The sequence below is a fragment of the Dendrobium catenatum genome, unplaced genomic scaffold (assembly GCF_001605985.2).
Source record: "Dendrobium catenatum unplaced genomic scaffold, ASM160598v2 fragScaff_scaffold_4, whole genome shotgun sequence".
Classification (NCBI taxonomy): Eukaryota; Viridiplantae; Streptophyta; class Magnoliopsida; order Asparagales; family Orchidaceae; genus Dendrobium; species Dendrobium catenatum.
In genome coordinates, this window is record NW_021318466.1 from 75,528 (window position 1) to 87,471 (window position 11,944).

At 29.5% G+C, this 11,944-nt stretch overlaps 1 non-coding gene across 1 annotated transcript; it reads right to left on the reverse strand.

Annotated features, from left to right (window-relative positions):
• Nucleotides 1-325: 325 nt before the first annotated feature.
• Nucleotides 326-432, reverse strand: LOC114579794. Its single transcript, XR_003700977.1, has one exon. It is a non-coding gene; the product is annotated as a small nucleolar RNA R71 (small nucleolar RNA).
• Nucleotides 433-11,944: the final 11,512 nt, after the last annotated feature.

An 11,944-nucleotide genomic window follows, 5' to 3' on the forward strand; every position in this document is an offset into this window, starting at 1 on the left:
CTTAGTAGATAAAATCTAACATTGTATTCGTAGACCAACGATCCAAGCTAATTATTTTGAATTAACATGCCAAAATTTAGATTGTTCAAAATTTTTATTTTGAGGGTACTCTTGTTGAATATTCCAATTCACAATTAGCAAATTAACTTAATCATCAATATAATATTTAAGCATAATGGTGTCAGTGATGATGATATTAGGCATAGAATGTTTCCATTTTCTTTACTAAGATGTCGTTGAATTTTTTACACCAGGCCTTATAACCTCTTAGAATAAGTTGGTTCACAAATTTCTAGCTAAGCATTTCCCACCTTCAAAAACTATCAAACTTTTAAATTATATCTCATATTTTGCAAAGTTTGGAGAAGAATCAAATTATGAAACTTAGGAGAGATTTAAGAAAATGAATAAGAAATGCCCTCACCATGACTTACATTATGGGTTGGTTATTTAGACCTATTATAATGGATTGGTTGGATATCTAATTTTAATTATATATACTGGAGCTTAAGGATCATTAATGTCTAAGCAAATTGAGGGAGCATATACGCTAATAATTGAAATGGCTACAAATAATTTTTAGTTCCTTGTCGAAAGGATAAGTCCTAAGAGAATAGCTAGAGTCTATGAATTGTAAATTTAGGATCATGATTTGGATCATCTATGCAATTGGAAGATTAGTATTTGAATTATAATAAATATTATAATGTGTAAGGGATTAAAATGTGAATTTAATCAAAAGATAAAATAATCCCTTCTCGAATACTTGGAATTTAAGTAGCAAAAAAAACATCTTTATTTTAATTTGTCTAATAATAATATTTGTGGTAAAATCCAATAGAATTTTGGTCAAAATAAATAATATGGAAATTCGAATAATCCTTAAAAACCTATTCTTAATCTTACACCTTCTAATCTTCTTGGATTTAATAAAAAATAATCAGTTTGGAAATAGAAATCCACCTTTGAAATAAGTTGTGATTCGGTTAGGAACTTAATTGCAAAGTCAAGATGCTTCTATTAAAAAATTAGAAGCTCAAATAGGACAGCTTACAATCTCATTTAGTACTAAAGCTCTTAGATCATTTCCAAGTAATAGTGAATTTAATCGAAAAGAGAAAGGTGAAGATCCTAGTGGCAACCACTTGAGTAGTGTAGTAATATACCCAAGGAAATTGATAAATCTAGACAAATTTGGATGAAGACTATACACTTAGAGTTGTTTGGGAGGAAACCCATCTTTTTATTCCTGTGTGCTTATTCAATTATTATAGTTTTCTTTTTTTTTTTTTTAGTTTTCATATTTTTTTATCATATTTTATTATTTTAGAAATGATTTGTATTTATTATACTTTTGTATTTAATATTGATAATTGTTATGTTTTAATTCTTGTGAAAAATTGATGTGCTAAAAATTAACCTAGGACCATAGTGCTAGGTATTGAAGTACCTCAGCATTCACATTTCAAGCACTACAGAATGAAAAACTTATGTTGTAATGCTAAACTCTCATGAAAAATAATCATTTGAACCACCACAGTATTTGTACTCATTTAATGCCACACCACAAAACATTTATGTACTGTGGTGTCGGGCCTTGAAAGTCAAAAGGCAATTTTGCTTGTTTAAAAAGTAATTGTACAATCATAAGATTTATATTATAACACTTTGGTGAGCATCATGATGTCATTACAAGTGCTATGGTATTGTTACATGTTCAATATTAGTTTAGTTAAGGCGCTATGGTAACCATATACTTTAAGCACCAGAGTGCTTACTTTTGTCAACCACTCTGGCAGTTACCTATGTTAAACTAACGCTTTAATTCCCAACATTAAGCTCTTCTGTACCATGTGTCCTACACCACTACATATGTCAATTATACTATTTTGTCATTTTTATAGACTTTAGTGGCACAACACTGATGCTATCAGTGCCGTAGCACTTTAACTTTCTATAATTTGAGTTGTAGTTCTTCAGTAAATTGTAGCATTTCCAATCCTTTCACTTCCTTCCCCTCTAATTGAAAAATTGGGGCACCCCTCACTTTTTTATGCTTTATGTGTTAACGCTGGTGTATACTTATGATATTTAAATTTTAACTACAAACACATTTAATTATTAAGCTACCATATTCATTTTAAGATTCAATAGTCAATGTTTATATTCATAGCATATAAATTCAAAATAAGTAATGGGAAGGGTAATAGAATAGGATAATTGTTAAGGACATTTTAAACTAAAATTATAACTTTGTTCATTTGAAATTACTTCTAGATTTTGATGTATTATATAACATTTTAGTAATTTTAATTTATAAACTTTTGCTTTGGTTATTAAATTAATTAGAAGTGAACTTTGTTAAATTGCTTATGGATAAGTAAGAGTTTAAGTTGGCAAGAATTAATTATGTTTAAATTATGTATTACATTTGAATATATATATATATATATATATATATATTATATTCAAAAATGGAAAAATATATAAAAAGTATTACGTAGTGGCACGCCACCAGATGAAATAATGCCAATGTGTTAAAATAAATTATGCCGAAGAAACATATTAGGACATTACAGTGAAATCCTCTCTATTTGTGTCCGCTACACTGGCATTACATATAGATCTACTATATTAAGAGCATTTTTGCATCAAACATTCATTTTTGGCAATGCCAGGTTCTTGAAAAAATGTATGTCATTGTGCTACAATTCAAATGGCTCGGCATCGAAAACTCCACATGGGGACCGCAACGCTCAGATTTCAGGAGCACCACAGCATAGCAATAAAAACTTGCAATAGCCATGACCGACATACTGAAAGGATGCTTCTATTTAATTAGAATCCATTCCACATTATCAAGCACCGTAGTGGAGCAAACTAGTAAGTGTTCTGGCACTACTTCAAATTTAAATGTCATGGCACCACCTTGTCAAGTGCCATGATGCTTGAAGCCATTTTTATGTTTTACTATAAATAAATGTTAAGTTCTAAATGTAAATAATTTTAGTCACTTTATTAAAATTTAGTACATTTATATTGTACTTATCTAATACCCTCTTAGAGTAAAATCTAAGAGAGATAAGGCATGCACAAGATACAATCTCTAGTAAAGTTTAGCCTATGCTTGTATAAGCCACTCTGTAAGTGATGGAAGGAGTGTAGATAAGACACTTTGATCCTTCTTGATGATAAATTCTATTACTTCTCTTCTACTTTGATTTTTTTTTATGAATATAATAAAAATGAGTTTGCTTGTTATTTATTCTATGTTTGGCTAGATCTCTGATTTTGGATTGATAATGTAAAGAACATATTAAGTACTAATATAGACTCTTGTACTCTAAAGAATTAATGGATGTTTTCAATATATTATGTTCTTTATTTACTATAAATAATTGGAATAAGTGTAGTTAAAACTTTATGTGATGTATAGCCTTGATGGAAGAATGTAAGAACAATCAAGAGTATTGAGATCGAATGTTGGTATGTGTAATAGTTGGATGTTTGAATATTCCAGATTATTCAAAGATATTAAAACTATAGGAGTTTAGCATATATCATTTTCACCCCAATAAGCTCAATATAGATTTAGGGATGCAAATACTCTGATCCATATCTAAAGTTAAAAATATTATTAGAAAAATATGATATTAACATGCATCAATCAAAAATATTTTATTAAAATTGTATCAACTAATTAAATTATTTATAATCAATGGTAGGTACTAAAAAATATCATTTTATTTTAGTTGAGTAACATATACAATTAGAGTAAACAGTTGTAATTTTATTATAAAAAAACATAACTCTGTTGCAACTTAATTTTCAAAACTTTGCTTTTATATCATCTATGTTTTTTATGATACTAAAATATTATTGTGTTGATTACTGTTTCTCTTAACACACAATGGAAAAATTATGCTTATGTTGTTTGTATGTACTAATGTTTCAGAGAAATCATACATTAGACTATCAAAGACTTCAACATAGATTAGATTAGGGTTTCTTGTAATTGAAGTTTGTAACTTTTTTATTTTCTTGAGTATGAAAGAGTGTTATTGTAATTGGGTAACCGTGCACAAACACATCAGGGGAATGAGTTAAAACTTGTATTTTTAAACTAATCATATTGTATGATTCTTGAATCATACTGGATGATTTGACCTGAGTGTTCCTTTAGAAAGAAGTTAATCGAAACATGCCTTGGAAATTTATTTTTAATTGTTCGTACGATACGAAGTAAGATTTATAAAGACAATGTCTAGAGTACAAAATTGATACGTACTAATTCATCTTGAATGAGCTTAACATTTTTTGAATTGATTGTACTGTATGAAATTAGTTTCATACAGATGATGTCGATAAAATGAAATGGATGCATAGTAGTTCATCCCATACAAACTGGTAAATTTATTGAATTGTTCATATACTATAGAACTAGTTTCATACATACGATGTCTAGAGTATGAAATGGGATAATCCATGTTCATACCATACGAAGCATGTTTTGAATTAACAAGCTTATATTGTATGATGTAGGGTTCATATAGATGTTGACCAGAGTACGAAATGGACTTGTACAAAAACTTACCAGACAAATCTGTTTAATTTTAAACTATTTGTATAGTATGATGCCTTTCATACATTTTGCTGACAAAGTATAAAATCAATTTGTCCAGGATTATATAAGGATTTTTTGTATTGTTCATAGATACGAAATACGATCGTACTGTGCGATCCAATTTTTCCTATTTTAAATTTTTAGTTTTCTGGATGGTTTTTCTTATTCTTTCTAGATAAGGGTCCTAAAAACTAACTATAAACAATTCTTCTGCAAATTTCCTCTTGGGAGAGAGAGTGAGAGATTTTTTGGAGAGTGTTTGGGTGTGAGGATTGAGAGATCTTGCAAGTGGAATTTATGAAAGGGTTCATAAGGTTGCCCAAAGGTAAGGATATTTTTATATGTTCTTTAAATCTCTTTTCTACTTCTTTGAAGACTCTAAAGGGAAGATCTTTGAAGATGATCTGGTAATATGCCATCACAAGGAGGGTGAGAAAGGACATCAGCACTCTGCTTTCACTAGGAGAGTGAGAAAGGACGTTGGCACTTTGCCGTCACCAGGAGGGTGAGAAAGGATGTTGTTACTCTACCATCACTAAGAGGGTTAGAAAGGATGTCAGTATTCTTTCACACCAGGGTTTGTGGTAGAGAGGTTATTGTAAGGGCTTCTCCTCTTTGCTGTAAGATAAAAAGGAGAGCCACTTTGGTATTGTATAATACCTGAAGAAGGAGTCTTCAGGTAGTGGATGTAGGTTTAGTTAGACCTAACCGCTATAAAATTATGTGTTCTTCTATCTTTATTTTTACTTCTTTTTTATTTTCTACACATTTACTTTTACTTATTAAAATATTATTTTAAAAAGTTTATGTTTGTCCAAAAGAACTTAAATTAATTGTCTAAATTACCAAGAGATTTTTTAAATAAGAAAATCACCCCCTCTATTGGATAGCCTTGGGACAAATCTATTAGGTCTAATAACCTATTCAAAAATTAAGGTTTATACAACTTTTTGAAAATGGCCATGGCTACTTTTGGAAACCAAAACACTCCTAAAGGATATTCGATCACTAGACCACCACTATTTGATAACATCCCCTTCGACATTTGCAAAACCCGTACATCTACTTTTCTTCAATCGCTTGACTATCTCATGTGGATTTTTGTATGGGAAGGTTACACAAGACACACAAGACTTGTTGATGGTGATAGAATTGAAATATTGTTTAGTGATTGGACAATAGAGGAAAAATAACTAGTTAAGTTAAATACAAAATATTTAAACAGCTTTTTCAGTGCACTTAAGTCTAAGGACTATATGTGTGTTTCAACATATAAAACTGGAAAAGAAATTTGGGATAGACTTTGCATAATGTATGAAGGAAATAATGAAGTGAAACTATCTAGATTTAACATTATTACATGATTGTGAACTTTTTTAAATGAAATCGAATGAATCAATCACTAGCATGTATACTCCTTTTACACAAATAGTCACTTTATTGTATGCTTCAAGTAGGGAAATAATGAATTCTGAGAAAGTCTATAAAATAATTTATTATTTACCTATTGCTTATGATGCAGAGATAATTGTCATAACTAAATCAAATGACCCAAATGTTTATTATATTGACAATCTGCTTAAATCACCTTTTGCTTACGAGCAAGGAGTGACTCAAAGAAAGATTGATGCAGGTAACTAGTGAAAGGAGAAAACCATTACATTAAAAGTAGATGATTTGGAAAGTGATCAATCACATCTTGAGGATGAAGATGATAATGCTCTCATAGTCATGCAATTCAAAAGTTTCATGAGAAAAAAGTAATGGAGACATCAGTTGTGGAATAAGTGTAAATTCCACAGAAAAAGTTAAAGCTTCTAATTATATAATTTGTTATTAATATAGGAAGCTTGGACACATAAAATCTGATTACCCAAATATCAAAGCTAATCCTTAAGGAGAGGGTTGAGGAGAAGACCAATGTCAGGAAGGGCAAGAAAAGTCTATAGAGAGCATTCTAGGCAGACTCAGCATCTAATTTTTTAGAGAAAGAAGCAGAGGAGAAAGTCATGAACTTGAGCTTAATGGTTGACAATCTTGATCACTCAGATCAAGATGAGGCATGTGATTTATCTTATGATGAGTTATTTAAAGTTTCTGAGAAAATCCATACTACATAAAGGAAACCCAAAAAGCTACATGCTAAGTTGAATATAGAGTATTCAAATTTACAAAAAGAGCATGAAATCTTAAAAAATGATCGTGTATCAATTGATAGCAACCACATGAAATTATTCAATGAATTTTATGATTTAAACAAAAAATAAGAATTATTTAAAACATCTTATATTGATCTTGAAAATGAATGTAAGGTGTTAATAGATGAAAAATTCAAAAGAGAACATGAGTTAAGAGTTGACAATATTTTTTTATAAAGTGCAAACTCATATCTTAAAGAGAAATTAAAAGCTCTTGAGGAAAACATGACACCCCTAACACTTGAACACTTTTTTTAATCCTGATCATAAGCTTAAGATTTCAAAACCTAGAAAAACACAGTATAACCTACATATATTGATAAATCCTTTTCCTGGAGTTAAATATTTTTTGTGTGGAATGATTTGTCATATCTCTCACACTTGCATGATTTATAGTAGAACACATCTAGTGTGGATACATAAGATACATAAATCATAGCATATCAAATATGCCTCTAAATTATTACTGGCAAGAGGAGAACCCAAACTTGTTTGGGTTCCCAAGTCTAATTTTTGATTATTTTATATAAATGCTCTCATAAAAGTCTTCGTGAGAGCATTTGGAATATGGATGTACAATAGATATTTAAAGCATATGATTGGAGAAACAACAATATTCATATCTTTGAAAGCCATGAATGGAGATAAGGTGACACTAGGAGATAGAACAATAAGGAAAGTGATAGGTACGGGTATGATTAGCAATAAGAAAAAATTTTTTATTGAAAATGTATTATTAGTAGAAGGCTTAAAACATAACTTGTTAAGTATTAATCAGCTTTGTGATAAAGGTTATGGTGTTAATTTTTTTCCTACAAGCCACATTATAAGCCAAATGGAATAGATATATTGCATGGAAATAGGGTAAATAATGTGTATATGCTTGATTTGAATTTTGTTAAATCTTCTAATGTTTTTTATCTTAAAATAATTACTGATGAATTATGGTTACGGCATAGAAGACTTTGTCACACAAGTATGAAAAATCTTAGGAAGATTACCCAAAAGGATTTGGTTAGAGGGATACGCAAACTAAACTTCACTAAGGATCACATGTGTGATGTATGTTAGTTAGGAAAATAGGTGAAGTCCTCCTTTTATTCAATTAAGTATCTTATAACTAGCAAACCGTTGGAAGTTCTACACATAAATCTTTTTGGACCGATTAACATTGTAAGTCTAGGAGGTAAAGTTTTTGGGTTTTTAATAGTTGATGATTTTTTAAAATTCACTTGGGTCAAATTCTTAGTTCATAAGAGTGAATCATTTGACGAATTTAAAAACTTTCTAGTTAGATTTAGAGGAAACAAGTGTGTGAGATTTGTTAATTAAAAGTGATCATGGAGGAGAGTTTGAAAATGAAAAATTTGAAGATTGTTTTAGAGAACAAAGAATTGATCATAATTTTTCAACATCTAGGACCCCTCAATAGAATGGAGTTGTCAAATGAAATAATTAAACTTTGATAGAAGCTGTTATAGCCATGTTGGTAGAATACTCACTATTAAAATATTTTTGGGCTGCAACAATTAATATAGCTTGTTATATTATGAATAGAGTAAACATTAAATCCAAATTGAACAAGACGTCCTATGAACTTCTTAAGAGGAGAACACCTAATCTTTCACATTTGTATGTTTTTAGATGTAAGGCGTTCACATTTGCATGGTTGCATCTTTCATACCTAATCTTTCATATTTTTAATCTGATGAAGGAATTTTTCTAGGTTATTCTAGTATTGGCAAATCTTATAAGATTATTAACAAGAGAACTTTTGTAGTTGAGGAGATCACACATGTAGTTTTTGATGAATCTAGCATTTTGGAAGAGCCAAGGTTGGAAGAAGATTATATTGAAGATATCTCCAAAGGAATTGAGAAGAAAAATATGAAAGAGAATGCTGGAACATAAATCATTTTGCCTAGAGAATGTAAATTTTCTAAGAGTCAACCTAAAGAATTGATTTTAGGTGAACATAGTGAGGTTATTAGAACTAGGCATGAACTTAGTAAAGAAGTGAATCATTTTACCTTTATATTGATGCTTGAACCCACTAATATAAATTAAGCACTTACAGATGAATTTTGGTTTTTGGTCATGCAAGAAGAATTGAATCAACTTATTAGAAATGATGTTTGGGAATTGATTGAAAGGCCAAAAAATCAAAGTTTTTTTGGAACTAAGTGGGTGTTCAAACTAAAGGGTTGAAGTATTCTCGTGGATATTACATCACAAGGCTATTCCTACATTCCATTTTTTAGAATATAGAAGATTAAGAGAATGGAATTTATGTCCTAGAGGATGTATGAAAAGACAAGATTATAAACATAATGCAGTTAGCTACTCTAAGGTTATTCAAATTTTGAATCATTGGGTTTTCAAATTCCTATTTTTAGAACATTTGTTGAATGTCATTGCTGGTTGGAACAAAATGCATCTAGCAAAACTTTTCTTGCTAATCTATATTGTTCAACTGCTTTTTTCTAATGGAAATCTAGAAATAAGTTTATTCATGGAGATTAGGAGGATAGAATCCTTAGTATTACAACAAATTTAGTTGGAGTAGCTTCCATCTCTCTGTCAGATAGACATAATTTTTTTCATATGGGATACTAATCAATCGGTTTGGTTATTCAAAAATGTTTAGCATCCTCCACAACCTGATTGGATCAAAGTTATCGTTGATGCTTCCCTGTTAATGACATTAAAGGCTAGAGTTGGTTTTTTGGGATCATAAATGAAGGTTTCTATTTACATTTGGATTCAACAATTTATTGAGACATCTTTAAGTTAGAAATGGAAGCTATTTATTCTTTGAAATTAGTTGTCAAAGATTGGATGATGCAGTACAAAGGCATCAAAATTGAAAGGGATAATATAATGTGATTAAATACATTCAGGATGGTCTCAAGAAGATGGAGATTCACAAGCCCAACTTTGGATTTAAATTTTAACCTTTTATTAAAGATTTTAATTATGTTATTTTTAATTTTGTGTATAGGGATTGCCATAAGTTAGTGGATATTTGCACTAACTATGCTCCTAGTGGTAGCTTTTTTTGGGATGATATTAGCATGGATCATATTCCTCCTTATTTTATTCAACTATTAAAGGAGGAGTGAGATGATGTTATTAGTTTGTATTAGGTCTCTTTTCTTTCAATGTTATTGCTTTGTGCATATTTCAAAAAAAAAAAAGGTTTTTAAAAATAAAATGAATGATTTAGGTGTTTTGATTAGAAACAAGGAAAGATTGGTGATCAAGGGGCATAATTAAATTAAAGGGATTGATTTTGAAGAGACTTTTTCTCCTGTTAAAATACATGAAGCTATAAGGGTTTTGCTAGCATTTATTTATTTTAAAGGTTTTAAATTGTATCAAATGAACGTTAAGTGTGCCTTTTTTAATGGGTTGATATAACAGGGTATTTATGTTGAGCAACCTCTTGGTTTTAAAATTTTAAAATTCCCTAATCATATGTTTAAATTGAAAAAAGCATTGTATAGACTAAAATATACACCTATGGCTTTGTATGAGAGGTTAAGCACTTTCCTATTAGAAAGGTTATTTGTTAAAGGAAGTGTGGACACCACTCTTTTCTTAAAAAGGATAGGAGATTACATACTCATTATTCAAATATATATTGATGATATCATATTTAGATCTACCAAAAAAATCTTTGTGATAATTTTTTAAAAATAATGAGTAGTGAATTTGAAATAAGTTTGATGGGAGACTTGAGTTAGTTTCATGTTTTTAGCTTAAAGAAAAATGAGGAAGGAACATTTCTTAGTCAATCAAAGTATATTAAGAACATTCTCAAGAAATATGAAATAGATAATGCTAAACTAGTGAGTACACCAATGAGTACCTCAGTGCAGTGAAATAATGACCCTAAGGAAAAATCTGTTAATAAAGAGAAATATTGATGAATAATTGGATAATTACTTTATTTGACTACTAGCAAACCAGAAATCATGTATAATGTATGATTGTGCGCAAGATTTCAAGTTGATCCAAAATAATCACATCTGACTACTGTTAAGAGAATTTTGAGATACCTTTTGGGAACTCAAAACTTAGAGATTTGGTATCCTAAGCACATCTCTTCTTTTGAAATTATTGGTTATTATGATTCAAATTTTGTAGGATGTAAAGTTGATTAGAAAAGTACTTTTGGAACTTTTTAATTCATAATAAATTCTTTAATTTCCTTGTCTAGCAAAAAAAAATTCAATAGCCTTTTCTACTGCTGAAGCAGAATACATTATCATATGTAGTTGTTTGGTTCATATTCTTTGGTTAAAAAAATAATTGATTGACTTAGGATTTTTAATTGGCACTATTCCAATTTTCTGTGATAAAACAAGTGCCATATGCATTTTAAGGAATCCTATTCAAAATTTTAAAACCAAGCATATTAATATAAGGCATCACTTAGTTAAGGATCATGTGGCTAAAGAAGAAATTAAATTGCACCATATTGCTATTAAGAATCAATTTGCAGAAATTTTCACAAACCACTAGCTTTTGAAACATTTAGTTCTTTAAGAACCATATTAGGTGTGATTGATCTTAATGATTAAAATTGAAATTATGCAAATTGGATTTGTAATGTATTGGTGTGTGTGTGTGTGTGTGTGTGTTTTTCTCAGGTTGTTTGTTAGGATTTGTTTATTTATGTGTTTTTGTTTATTTTGATTTTGTTTGTTTTTTCTTTCGTTAGTTTTTAGTTTTGTTTTTCCTGGTATCATGACATCAAATCTTGAGTGAAAGGTTTTTTAATATTATTTTTTTATCATGTCTTATTTTGATTGTTTTCTTCATACTATACAAAATTTTTTGTACTATGCGAATTCTGTAGCGTGACATGGTATATTTTGAGTTGAGCAAGCAAGTCTAAATTTTTCAATATATATCATATTGTACAATGTCATCATTGTTTGTACAATCAGTGTTTTTCTATATAAATGATTGGGAATGAATTTCCAAATGTTTAGTTACTTTTGTCTGATCGTACGTACAAAATTGCATTTCATCTGTACGATCCTGTTGTTAATTTCTCATGTGATCAAACCTAACTGTCATAAAATGATTTTTAATTTTTTGATCATCCTAGATA